The sequence below is a fragment of the Etheostoma spectabile genome, chromosome 15, assembly GCF_008692095.1.
Source record: "Etheostoma spectabile isolate EspeVRDwgs_2016 chromosome 15, UIUC_Espe_1.0, whole genome shotgun sequence".
NCBI classification, from domain to species: Eukaryota; Metazoa; Chordata; class Actinopteri; order Perciformes; family Percidae; genus Etheostoma; species Etheostoma spectabile.
In genome coordinates this window covers 30,999,362-31,013,454 of record NC_045747.1, presented here as the reverse complement: position 1 = coordinate 31,013,454, position 14,093 = coordinate 30,999,362, and the positions used below count along the sequence as shown (strand labels likewise).

Below are 14,093 nucleotides of genomic sequence, written 5' to 3'. Positions count from 1 at the left end.
AAGTCAACAGAAACTAAACTATAAAAAAATGTATAAAAAGCTGTATTGGGGTAATCTTTCCACTTTTACAACCATCACTACTCTAGTTTTAGTTAAAATAAAAACAGTTTACTAATTTAAATGTGGAAATATGTTGGCTCTGTACAAGTTAAAAGTATTTGTTTTTTAAATAGAGTCTGGTGGGTTTAGCGCTAGCAACATCAGAGGTTTTTGGTTAAACACAAAGGTCTTAAATAGGTTTTTCAGGTATATCTTTGAAGGGATCCTTTTCATAATGTCAGAATAGTAATCTGAGCCTGTCAGTGGCAAAAACAGCACTTTAAGTGGACAAAATTAATGATGCACATTTACCCCATAGGATTACATTGCAGCCTGGTCCAGGTAAAAAAAAAACTTTTGTACTTTTGTATTATTAAAATTACACTTTAAGCTCACATGTCCCAGGCAAAAAAAGCTTTATCCACCTTTGTACTAGTTGTTGATCCTTTGAACACACGCAATTAAGCAGCATTGTTCTTGTAGTGTTGTTCTGTAGCTTGTATGTTGTATAGAGGTAGTCAGCATATAATCCATGTTGTCTAGTTAGTACTATTAATTATCAATTGCTTTATTACCTCAGTAAACATATTCCCAATAGATTTATGCTCAATCACTAGTTTCAAGTCTTCTTCAATACAGCATGATGCTTATTTTGTAAAGTATGGTCCCATTTAGAGTAATACAGCCGATGAAGCAAGGGATGCTTTAGGGCGTGGCTACCTTGTGATTGACAGGTTGCTGTGGTAGCGACAGCTGTGGTAGCGTGAGCAATGGGTATCTGTGACAACTGTGTATATTTAACCCTGGGGGCCCTGAGGCCATTTTTACAGTTTAATTTCCGTCTGGATTTATTTTATAAAAAGCTTGTAAACCATCAACCCTTTTGTCTACAGTCAAGATTGAACATCATTTTTTAGGCAAACTGGCTTTGGAATATTTGGGTTGCAGTGAGGTCACTTGCATGTTAATGGTTGTAGGCCTTAAAGATAAATAAATAAATAATTAATTAATTAATCTTCCAGATATGTATTGATATCACAGACATATAAGTAAAACCTATAAACACTTCTCATAGGTCTAGGGTCACACTGTGAAGAAATATCATTATACTTATACAGTTGAGAAAATACATGCATTTTTTCCAAAAAAGTCAAGACGTTTTGCTCTCATGACATTTACTTAGCCAATAATAACATAATAATGTCATATTTATTGATGTTACCTCCCACAGCAATGTTATACAAGCAAATATGTGTCTAAATAGTTTATTATTTGGCCTTCCATAGAGTCTATAGGGATTTTTGTCCCCTCTGGCCTTCCATACAAGAGGGGTGCTTTTATCTCCCATATATGGGCGCTGCATCAAGAACTAAACCTCCATATCACATTCATTTTATTCTAGAGCGCTATACACACGTATCTCACAGCGCTTTCATAAGGGCAGTCTAGACCCTAGCCTCGAAGTCTGTTTGTTGTTTTCCTGTAAGCGGAAGGGATCATGAGAACAAAGCCGACTTTTCCACGGAAAGGCCTTCCGTTATCCACTAGATTATACTGACATCAATAGAACAGAAATGTCTTCCACTACCAGTCCTAAGATACATTCAACACATAACTCTCTATTCAAACTCCTACCATTATGCTTCCTAATTGGCATAATAAACCAAACCACAAACACATTAAATAGTCTTAGATCCACATATCTATTGCTAATAACGCATCGTTAGGCTCCCAATGACGCCTGTGGCTTTGAGCTCCTTGTGGCACTTTGAGGCCCAGAGCATGACTAGGATATTGCACATTTCGTAACAGTGCCCTGCATGCATTCGGGAAATAAAAAGAGAAGCGTCTGACAGCTTTGTTCCATTGGAGGGAGAGGGAAGCGCTTATATTCACATGAAGCCAGGTCATATTTCTCTGTTTCGACCTGCCAAATTAAAAGAGCTGTGCTAACCTGAACTAACAAAAAACTAAATAATTGTCTTAACCCTTGTGTTTACATTAGTAAGCTTGACAGTTGTCCTATTAACTTCCATGGGAGCTGTTTCCTCCGCTGCAGACTGCCGAGATCTCTCTAAATACTGGACAATGTCAAAGATTGTGTTGTCCCATCCGTTACCTTAGACACACAAACATAGGAACGGGGTCCAGGTTGAAAAAATCGTACCTACGCCGTTATGGGTTAGATGAGAGATGATTGTCTTTAGATGTGAGGTGGTCTCAGACTAATCTTTGAAAGTCTTTTGAAATCTCTAGTGTATGATAGGCATGCTTCTCGTGGCATATCAGACTCGCACCCCTCCGCTCTGCATTACCTGCTGATTCAACACCCATGGCCTGCTATATACTATAACTCACCGCACCCTCATTAGATAATCAGCCCCTCACTAATGACCATTCCCTCAGTTCTTTGAAGGCATGTCTGTATCTCTGATCCTGATCCACGATTCGGGACTTTGGCCTTTTTTTGCTACACTGATTGACCTCTTTCACCTCTGTTTTCCTATTGACCCTGAACTGTTTTTGTGTGTCATGTATTGATACTTTCCTTGTCATTTTGTGCGTAAAACATATCGTTATCTTCCATAAGGAAACTCCCTGTTAGCTCAAGCGATCTGGTCGAAACGTCAGGGGTTTTAAATATTTTCACTTCAATACAGAGACACCAGTCTGCTTTTGGTGTAAGTTTTTAATGTCGCACCGTACATGCGGTGCTTTGAAATCCAAAAAACCTAGAGAACGTCTGTGATCTGGTTGTTGTCAAACCATCCAGCCATGATAGCACCCATTTCATACCGACTGTTCCTAAGAGGCAGTGATTTGTTTTTTCCTGTAGGTCCATTTTGTTCAAAATTAGAAGGCTCATGCTGTTCTTTCGGCCTCGTTAGAACTGTACTTCTGAGTATTCTATAAAAGACTTAGTTGTACTGTACATACATACACGGACACATGATTGGCAGACGACACACACACACACACACCAACCCACCATTGACAGCACCTGAGGGCGGGCTCATCGACTGAGCCATGGACTCATCACAAGATGTTCAGGTCGGGCCCTCAATTAATGGTGAAGCAAATTGAAAATGCAATATCAGTGATTGGAGTGAAGCCTCGGCGGTAATGAAATCGTGTGAGATAATCCAACATGCCAAGGATGTATTCTCTATTGGTATTGCCGCTCTGTCAGTTAATAGTGGCTCCCTTTTCTTTGAACCTGGCCTAGAGAGGAAGGCAGAGAGATGGAGAGAAAAAGATACAGCTGCGTGCATGTGAGTGGTGCTAATGAGGGCTGTCTTAGTTAATACACAGAAATTGTGAAGATATTGGACACCCAAAAAGGTAATATTAGAGTAGACAACACACATACAAAATTACAGACAATGTGACACATACTGACAAATCTTGTATGGGGGAAGTGGTGGAGGTGGGTTTGAGTCTATGCATGCTTCATGACAAGCAGGGGGTGGATGTTTAGTGAACCTTATAAAAATGAAGATAAATAGATCAAAAATAATAGAATAATATAGACTAGAGTATCTGTCCACTCAGAGTTTTTCTGTGACAACTAAAACCACTTCTGTAGTACACTGTTCCTTCCTAAGACGATTATGCAGAGGCACTGTGGCTCTGTCCAGCTTAGCCCCGCCAGACGATTGTGATGGTTTATAGAATGCCAATAAACCAAGCAGGTTGTTGTCCATCCGTGTTCAGAAAGCAGGTCCAACAAACTGAGTATGATTAAAAACTGAAATGCCTAAACACATCCTGCCCATACACAGCCTCATAAACTCCACTATATTTCTACATTTTGATGCTGCACTATCATCCCACTCACTCGAAAATGGACATAATCGCCAATACTAAGAGTTATGTTTCATCGGTGCACAATCACATCACTTGTGTGCAGAGTGTATACACAGAAAGAGATTCACATACTCAGGTCTGTTTTTCTCTCTTTTTCATTCATTATGTCCGTAATGTTACACACGTCTGTTTTTATTAATAAAAAAGGACATAAATCCGATTCATCGTTAACACTAATTAGCTGAAATGAGTCTGATGATTAAGTCAGAGTTCTGAGATTAAAATCAGACCTCTGACTTTTATTCTCAGAATAAAGACTTTAATCTCAGAACCTGAGATTTAAATCTGATTCTAGGAATAAAGTCTTATCTCAGAATTCTGAGTTTAAAGTCAGAATAAATACATTTTTCACACCAGTGGCCCAATACTCTCTGTACATTATAAGCTTGACGGTAATTTAATTTGAAAAAACTACATCTTTTTTTATTAAAACCATAATACGCGGGAATTTCTCAAAGATGACATATGGTATTGATATTTTTTTCACTTTTGTATCGATAATTGGATCGATTAGGATTAATCAATACATCAAACAGACTCCATGTATTGTAACACCCCAACTGTGCTGCCACCTTCCGTCTCCACTCCACACACTAACCATTAGTGGCAGGGCCTAAATGAACCTAGTTACATCAAAAGCTACTTCACTGGGAGTTGTCCAGATATAAACACTGTGGTTGGGGTCAGGTGTAGAGCGTTTGTGCTTCTAATTGGAGGTTGGGTTTGATTCCTGCCCCTGTAGTCTCATGTCAGAGTGTCTTTTGCGCAAGACACTGAGACCCAAATGTTCCCTCATGGAATATGTGTCAGATACCTGTGGTTGTTTACGTCAATTAAAGAATAGTCCCCACGCGAATCCATGGCTCGCAGGTAGCGTTTTGTTTTCTAGTTGCTAATATGGTCGACATTCCAACGCTCTCTAAGAAACAACAGCACAATCACTATAATACTTATATAATACTATAACATGTTTCATCCCACCCTTGTGACGGGTATGAACCTGCGTCCAGAGAGCCGCTAGCAGGCTTTGTGGGTACTGTTTGTCCCTCAACAGTATCTTACTAAGCCCCCCCTTCGTTCCATCCCAACCTCTCCACAGTCGTTATGAGCTGCTGCAATGGTTGAGGCCAGGCCCCCACTGGGGCTGCAGCTCATTTTGCTTATCGCATCTTTCTCCACTCATTTGGCTTCCGTTCCAACCCCCCCCGGTTTCCCGACTCTGCCCCCAGCTTTCATCCCCAGGTTTAGAGTGGTGCGAAATACCATATCAAAGACCACTAACACTGCTCGCGTATTACTGCTTCTCCCGTACCAATTGAAAAAAAACAAAAAAAGAAAAGCATGAAAATTAGAAACAAGCAGGAATTTGCAATCCATACAAAGTGGTCAAATCACACAGGAGTATGTCAGGGCACTTACACAAGCACAGAAATCTCTCCGAGACCACACCCCCCCCCCCCCACAGAGACAAGCGGGGTGCACAATGAGGAGGAAAATCTCATTTCGTCCGGCAGAAAACCTCGGACAGACCCTGACTCCTGGTGGGCGGCCACTGCCGCTGCTGGTTGGGACACAGACACTGATACAGATATGAGAAACATGATTCATAATAATTACGCAGTTAGTATATGATGAACAGTAGCAATCCACATATGATGACTATCAGAAATAATAGTAGTAGCAATGGAGAGCCTTGCACGGACCATGGCAGCAGCTGCCCCCCCCCCCCCCCCCACATCCATGCATAGCAGGGCGTTGAGCAGGACCACGCTAATAACAACGCTAATGGTCTCTTTATATTGCCCGTTGCACCCATAGACATGGTACCATGGCGTTAAAACTGCAATAATGCCAGTACCATCTATAATTGGTATGCCATCAACATCTTGCTCACTACATTGATGCTACTGTTTTATCAGTAGCTACAGAATATTACACCATATGTATTATGATCTTTAACTTTGAGCTCTTTAACCAGGCATTTACTTTTCTGTAGTCTGACAATATTTTGGAAGTGTTAAATACATTTTGGATCCAGTAAAAATAACTTTTGGCTTGCCATAAAACTTTAGTAATATTAAAAACTTTCTCCTATGCATTGATCTGCGATTTCTTTTCCTCTTTCTTTCACAGTAAATGAACCTGGATATAGGTTCAGCAGTGAAGAGGTTTTTTTTTTCCCCCGAGTAAAAGGTTCATTGTCAGTCCCCATTTCGGTTGTTGTTGTTGTCATGCTTTATCAGTTCAATCTATTCACAAGGACAATCATAAGATAATGCAAATATGTTGAAATGGGACACCCTGGTAACGCTATTTGAAGCTAGTGTTATAGGGGGCAAATGCTAGCAAATAATACACATTATTGTAGTAAAGGTATTATCCAATATCATTACAAGTGAGCTCTGAAAGTTCCTCATCATGGGGATCTTCTACTAGCCAATCCAAGCTACACTGTGGGGCTTGGTAGATTCTCCAGTATGCCACCCGTGCCAGGGAGTGGCACACTGGAGCATATCCTCAGCTGATGCCCAAAGGCTTTGGGGGATGGCGGTAGCACTGGCGCCAGTCAGGTCCTCGGGCTCTGGCTGATGCAACTACCTCGGTGATCCAGAGCAGTAAGAATCCCTCTATGCATCCTTGCCAGAGCTGAGGAGAAGGCACCACAACACCATGCTCCCCTGGTGGGGTCTTTGCCATTGCAAGAGACTGGACCGTCAAAGTGGACCTGGGATGGCATCTCAAGTTCCCAAATCAACATCACGGCCACTTCACTCCGTCCAAACGTGGTGATACTTGGTCGACCAGCAGGTAGTCAAAGTGAGCTTACTGTCCCTTGGAAGACCGATTGGAGAGACAAATGAGCGCCAGAGGGCCAGTATGCAGAGTTGGGGAGTTGTAGCAAACCAGAGGAGTTGGTTGCCGGGCTTTGCCGGACAGTCGTTGCCTCAAACACTCAAACCCTTTGGAGTAAAAGGACATCTGTGCAGATGAACCGTGAAGAACTCTCTGAGGTCTGCCGAAAAAGCCTCACGTGATGTGGATTCCGGAGGGGATCTGTGAAGTGAAACGCAGCAGGGTCGCCCATCGAGCGTGTCTGCGATTAAAGACCCGAACACTTGTTGACCAGGGTTCATCACTGATGACATGTCCAGTAGCCACTAGACGCGTATGTTAGAACAACACCTACAAGAGAAGAAAACCCTAACTACCCTAACCCTACCCAAGTGGTCCCAAATTATTCCTCAGTTAAGCATTGATTTAATACACCTTCCCAACACTTTTGTTTTTGCCCCCAAGTACACAAAGGCCTATTTCTGTCACTATTTATCACCACTCTGTGACAACAAACTGAGGTGACAACAATGGGCCTTAGGCTCTTGTCCCGGTCACTCTGTACATTCAAATGCCGTCATAAATGCACCTGTGTTCGTTGTCCATAACATACGCCTAACCCTAACCCTAACCCTAACCCTACCGGCCCATGGTGTCCCTCAATCCACAACGTTGACATCAGCAAACCACTCACTCAGACGACACTTTTGTCTTCCATCTGCCCTGTACGGTTGTAGACCATGATTCATCCGTGATAGAACCCTCTCCAAAGTGCCAGACACCATCGACTGTGAGCATTTACCCACTCAGTTGGTCACTCAGACTCAACTCAGTCGAGCCACCGAGAGGACCATGAGCATGCAATGATGCTTCCCTGAAAGGTTTCTGAGGGACAAATTCTTTGGTTATGCAAACCAATTGTTTGACGATCTGGTGGTGAAGATGCTGGATGTTGAAGTCCCGGTCGGATGTGGTTACCTGGGTCTGTGGGTTGTGAGGCCGTTGGATGCACTGCCAAATCTGGGAAACCCCTTTGCAACGGCCTATGTAGAGAAATGAACATTCAGTTCCGGGCAATGGCTCTGTTGGACATTCCTGCAGTCAGCAGCCAATTTAAAACTTGCAACATCTGTGTGAGAAAACTGCCATTAAGAATGGCCTTTTATTGTGGCCAGCCTAGACACACCTGTCAACAATACTGCTGTCCTAATCAGCATCTTGATATACAACACCTGTGGGTGGATGGATTATCTCGGCAATGGAGAAGTGCTCACTAACACAGATCCAGACAGATTTGTGAACATACTTTAGAGAAATAAGCCTTTGTGTCGTGAAAGAGTCTCAGATGGTTTGAGTTCAGGTACAGTTACACGAGCTGAACACCTCAGTCCGGTAGTAGACGACAGGTAGAAACAAAAACAAAAAACCCAACAAGAATCACAATTTAATCAAATCAGATCAGTGGCCATGAGCTGGAAACTGAAAGAGGGTCGCCATTAAAATAGTGTCGACGAAGACATTCAACATAATCACTTCTTATGTACATATCCAAATATGATAATAATATTTTCCAAACATGAAAAACAGATACCGCTTCACCAACCTTACATTGTATAAATCATTACTATTCTTTTATGTGTTTTTATATTATTATTTCAAAGCACCCTTTGAGGGACATGCACATAATTGTTCTTATCTGCAATTATATCATACGTATCCGTTGCTTGTATTATTATGCAGATGTGTTTACCCCTTGTTGTTTATGTGTATGTTTGTTCTTATGCTTTGGCAACACAGATGTATTGATTTTGTCAAGCCATCAGCAATAAACAAACTGAATTTGAAGAGAGAGAGAGAGAGAGAGAGAGAGAGAGAGGATATGCTGAAGCTGACATTTTGCTTGCGAGCTGTGCTCTTTCCTAAAGCGCCATTCAGGAAACACCTTCGCGGCCTTTTCATTAACACTCCCAATACTGAGCTTATGTGAATGCATTGCTACTAAAGCGATTGGATGGCGTCGAGCATCTGGATGGCGCGCGGCCAGCTGTTCGGCCGAACAGCTCAACGCCGTAGCAGTTGGCGTGAAATCCAACCCCCTTCATATCCGTGTGCCGTTTCTTTGTGGCGTTCTCTCTCTTTCTCTCTCTCTTCTTCTCTCTGCCAGGCTCATTTGCTTTGATCAGCAGGCGTTTTTCTTTACCTCCACATTTTCTGCATGGCTAGGTGTACAGTGTTTGCGCAGGGCTTTGCACTGTGTGCCAACTCTCCTCATCTCTTTCCTCCTCTCCTCCTCCTCTCTCTCTCCGCTCCTCTCTCTCTCTCTCTCTCTCTCGCCTCTCTCAATTTCCAAATCCATTCTGTGTGCCAAAGCATAAGAACACATGTACATTAAACACAACAATGAAGAAATACATCTGATGTAATACTAAGTCAACAGGCTACTTATGATATATGTAACATACCAAACAAATTATGTCATTCCTCAAGGGTGCTTTGAAAACAATAAAAAAAGAATAGAACATCAAAATGATAATATATCAAATTCTCTATTTATTTAGGCTTGTATTGTGAAGACTAATTGCTACTTTTATCTTCCTTAGTAAAAAAGGAAGCAGTTTGTCCTCAGTGTAGGTTACCTGGTATATGTTTTACAAATATTTGAAATATTGTGGTTCTCAAGTCTTCATATTTGGGATTGTTACATAGTAAATGGTAATTCGATTTCAATATCCTGGAGGCAATGTGTACAGAACCGTTTCTCTTGCTTGGTCTCCCACTTTCAAATGTTTTTCAGTTCATGGTCACTGACTCAGGATTTTGTTATTATTTGTATTTCTTTGGGATTTTTTTGTTTTGAGATATTCAGCCATTGATATTTCTGTTCAAGGTTTGTACAGACATCACTGTCTGATGACTATACACAAGCCGCCTGCGCAACAGGCTCCCCACTGTGTATTACTGTCTGAGCTTTACAAACCCTCACAAGGTCGAACTTCAAAAAAACAGAAAGCTGATCCAGGATATACATGGTGCCATTGCCTCCAAGCTTTTATTTCAGTGTCCTTTTGTTGCTGTTTGCTTTTTGTTTTCTCAGTGTAAGAGACTCATGTTTTCAGCTTTTTGGTGTGTTTTCTACGGAGAAGGTTTTTTTATAAAAGACGAACAAGTGGCAGCTCCTCACACCTGTCAGGTAAAGCCAGAATGGCCAGAAAAAGGGCAGGCGGCCAGTCTCTGTGGCGTTGATAACATCGGACCAGACTCGGAACAGCTGGTGATCAGTATTTCATCAAAACATGGAGATTTGATGCTTTACTTGATTAAATCGGAATGTTTAATGCATTGCACTTCAATAAGTATGTAAAAAGTGTAAAAATGTAAATCTCTCTCTATTTTTTCTTGCTTCTGGTCAGAGAAAAGATGTATTCATTTTGGTTTCATCTCTCTTCTGCTCTATCTCGCTTTCTTTGTTCTCCCTTTGTCCACTTTATTAGAGTGGCTAGTGGTAGTAATCCACGGGCTAATGTGCACTAAATCTGGTGACCCACAAAGCTCTACCTACTTTTAAGTAAAGTATTTGCTCCACAAAACCTTAGTGCTTACTTAATAAATCACTGTAGCACCGTCTACCTGTGTATTAGGCATACTCTACATCCAGTGCTTCTCAAATATGGGGCGCGCCCCAAAGGGGCGGTGCGATACCTGTGGGGGCGCGTGTGACCCTGGGAACAGGCTTTTTTTTTGTGCCGTTACTAGTGTTAAAGTGTAATGTTGTGGCATTCCACTACCAGTTACTTCTGTCCACGTTTGCGACAGAGCACCAGTTTACGACTTACAAGACAAAACGGTTTGCCTTGGTTTAGCGTGTGGATTCAACAGAAAGCTCGACTGCGTTCTGTCTACAGCCTCCGTTATTCAACATAACAACCCCCAACATGAAAAAGTTTTTAACCGGTGGATGAGAACCATGACGCCGGAGAGGAGAAAAGATAGAGACTAATGGCAGAGAAGTCGGACCGAACAGCTAAGGGCAGAAATGGCACAAAGCGTATTAGCTCATGGGGCGCGTGAGTATCAGACTAGATACAAGTGGAGGAAAACAGGAAAACCAGAGGTGTGGCTTGTGCTGTGTGTGGTGAGAAGAGCTTTGTGTGTGCTTATGCGTGTGTGTCGTTGGGTGTGGGTGTGTTTAAAAGCTTGCAAGCGACAGCATGAAGCCAAATAATTAGCCGTCGTCACTTAAATACGTTACAACCCCCATCACGCCGATTAGCCGCTAGAGTTTTTCAGCAAAAACGTCCTGATATTGCCAATGTTATGCAGGATGGATAGCTCACGGTGGGGAGTGGGGGGGCGCGAATAGTTTTCTTTCTTGCTAGGGGGGCGTACAGAAAATAATTGAAGCCCTGCTCTACACTAACTCATACACTAAATATGCCAGTTTTCAAAATTCACATTTCACAATGCATTATATGCAGAAAGAAGAGAGGGGGTGTATATATTTATGTTATATATACACTATTGCCTTATATAGGACAACCTTGATATAAACACCCCTCTCTTTAAAGACTCATTTCTGGAATTACTTTTGAAGACCAAATCTGTTTTTATAAAGAAATAATTTTAGATCTGTAAATGTGAAGTAAGTTTTTAAATGCAAATGAGATGTGCAGCCAGATTTGAAAACCTTGTGCAGTCATTAAGAATGCCTGTCCTATTCTAGTACTGTCAAAGTGTATATATCAGAAAACAGTAAGATATATTATATATATATATATATATATAGATATATATATACTCAGTAGTCAAAATGCAATAGTCCACTTAAATGTGGTTTTCCAGTCACCAAGTTATTATCATCATTTGTGGTCTCGTCATGGACAACCGTAGAGTGATATTTCTGCATCTATGAAATAGTTTTTAGCAGCGTACGCAGGGGGACTTTTTAGTTTTACAGCAGTTTGTTATTCAGTTTGACACAAGACTACCAGAGCGCTCTCATTCTTTCTCTTTCTTTTGTGATGCAAAAACATGTCTCTCATGGGGTCAACACAGAAAAGCATCAGCATACAATCTGACCAATTTCCCCCAACGTCCTTTTTCCTCCCTTATTAGTATCTCCACTTCATAATCCTGATAGGGATATGCTTTCTCTTCCGACCAGATCAATGCGAAGCATATGGCAATCACCAGCAAACTCCCCCAAAAGGCAAACCCCAATAAGAGCAAGAAAAAGCAATGATTAACAAAGAGAGAGGTCTGCTGGATGGAGAGATTAAGGAGGTCAGAGGAACGCAGGAGGGCAGCGCGGGGCAACAAGACAGCTGATCTAAGCAACTTCTGTTTTGTTTTATTCAGTTAGCCTGGCATTGCCAGACTAATTGTGCAAATGTGTATCACTCTGGAACCTCTTACTTTCATTCCGATTTCCAAGCGGATTTATCAACCGGTGGAGACAAAAGGCCTGGACGCAATTGATGACCTACATTCAATCAGCAGCAATTGGCATGAGTTGGGGCAGTGTTTGGACCTTTTACTGGCACCCTGATCCAGACTTTGTCAAATTACAGCTAAACAGTGATCAAATTAGATACAGTGGAACCCCATGTTCCTATGTTTTTGTGTCTAAGTGACTGATGGGAATAACAATCTTTGACATGGTCCAGTATTAAGAGAAATCGCTGCATTCAGCAGTGGTAAAACAAGCTACAATGTACTGGGGGGGGCAATTCTGCACCTTCATTTACTTCACAATGTTATATATCCTGACAGATTCCTTTTTTAAACCTAAAATCCATCTGGGAAATTGCATTTGCTAACGCCACCAACCTCCATTATAATAAACGGTGATTTAGTAAAACACACTTCATTTCAAAGTCAAACAGACACTAAACTATAAAAAAATGTATAAAAAGCTGTATTGGGGTATCTTTCCACTTTTACAACCACACACTACTCTAGTTTTAAGTTAAATAAAAACAGTTTACTAATTATGGAAATGTGTGTGAGAAGTATGTTGTGTTTGTACTGGGAGTTAGATGTGTTTACTGGCTGGCGCTAGCACATCAGAGGTTTTTGGTTAAACACAAGGTCTTAATAGTTTTTTCAGGTAATCTTTGAGGAGGTCCTTTTCATAATGTCAGAATAGTAATCTGACCTGCAGTGGCAAAACAGCACTTTAAGTGGACAAAATTAATGATGCACATTTACCCCATAGATATCTTGCAGCCTGTCCGAGGTAAAAAAAACTTTTGTACTTGTATTATTAAAATTACACTTAGCTCACATGTCCCAGGCAAAAAAAGCTTTATCCACCTTTCCTAGTTGTTGATCCTTTGAACACACGCAATTAAGCAGCATTGTTCTTGTAGTGTTGTTCTGCTGTATGTGTTAGTAGATGTCAGCATATATCCATGTGTCTAGTTAGTACTATTAATCAATTGCTGTTATTACCTCAGTAAACTATACCCAATGATTTTATGCTCATCACTAGTTTCAAGTCTTCTTCAAACACGTGATGCTTATTTGTAAAGTATGGTCCCATTTAGAGTATACAGCCATGAAGCAAGGGATGCTTTAGGGCGTGGCTACCTTGTGATTGACAGGTTGCTGTGGTACGACAGCTGTGGTAGCGTGAGCATGGGTATCTGTGCAACTGTTGTATATTTAACCCTGGGCCCTGAGGCCATTACAGTTTAATTTTCCGTCTGGATTTATTTTATAAAAAGCTTGTAAAACATCAACCCTGTTGTCTACAGTCAAGATAGGAACATCATTTTTTTAGGACAAACGGGCTATTGAATTTTGGTTGCAGTGAGGTCACTTGCATGTTAAAATGGTTGTAGGGCCTTAAAGATAATAAATAAATTATTAATTAATTAATCTTCCAGATTGTATTGATATCACAGACATATAAGTAAACCTATAAAACACTTCTCAATGTCTAGGGAGTCACACTGTGAGAAATAATCATTATAACTTATACAGTTGAGAAAATACATGCTTTTTTCCAAAAAAGTCAAGACGTTTGCTCTCATGACATTTACTTATGCCAATAATAACATAATAATGTCATATTTATGTGTTACACCACGCAATGTTATCCAAGCAAATATGTGTTCTAATAGTTTATTATTTGGCCTTCCATAGAGTCTATAGGGATTTTTGTCCCCTCTGGCCTCCATACAAGAGGGGTGCTTTTATCTCCCATATATGGCATGTACTTCCTGAAAAATAGACAGACAGATAGAAGAGACGGAGGAGCGAGCCATCGCAGAAATGGACAAAACGCGATGAATTATGGATATAAGTGGATCAATCTTGGATATAACAGTATGGATTTAAAGCCCCAAGAGGGC

The 14,093-nt window shown here is 41.1% G+C and overlaps 1 long non-coding RNA gene across 1 annotated transcript in view; it reads left to right on the top strand.

Annotated features, from left to right (window-relative positions):
- Positions 1–212: 212 nt before the first annotated feature.
- The window catches only part of LOC116703015 (uncharacterized), a 17,500-nt gene continuing 3,619 nt past the window's right edge, over positions 213–14,093 (top strand). Inside the window, exon 1 of the long non-coding RNA XR_004335315.1 lies at positions 213–381. This is a non-coding gene — a long non-coding RNA (uncharacterized LOC116703015). The remainder of the gene's footprint in view (positions 382–14,093) is intronic.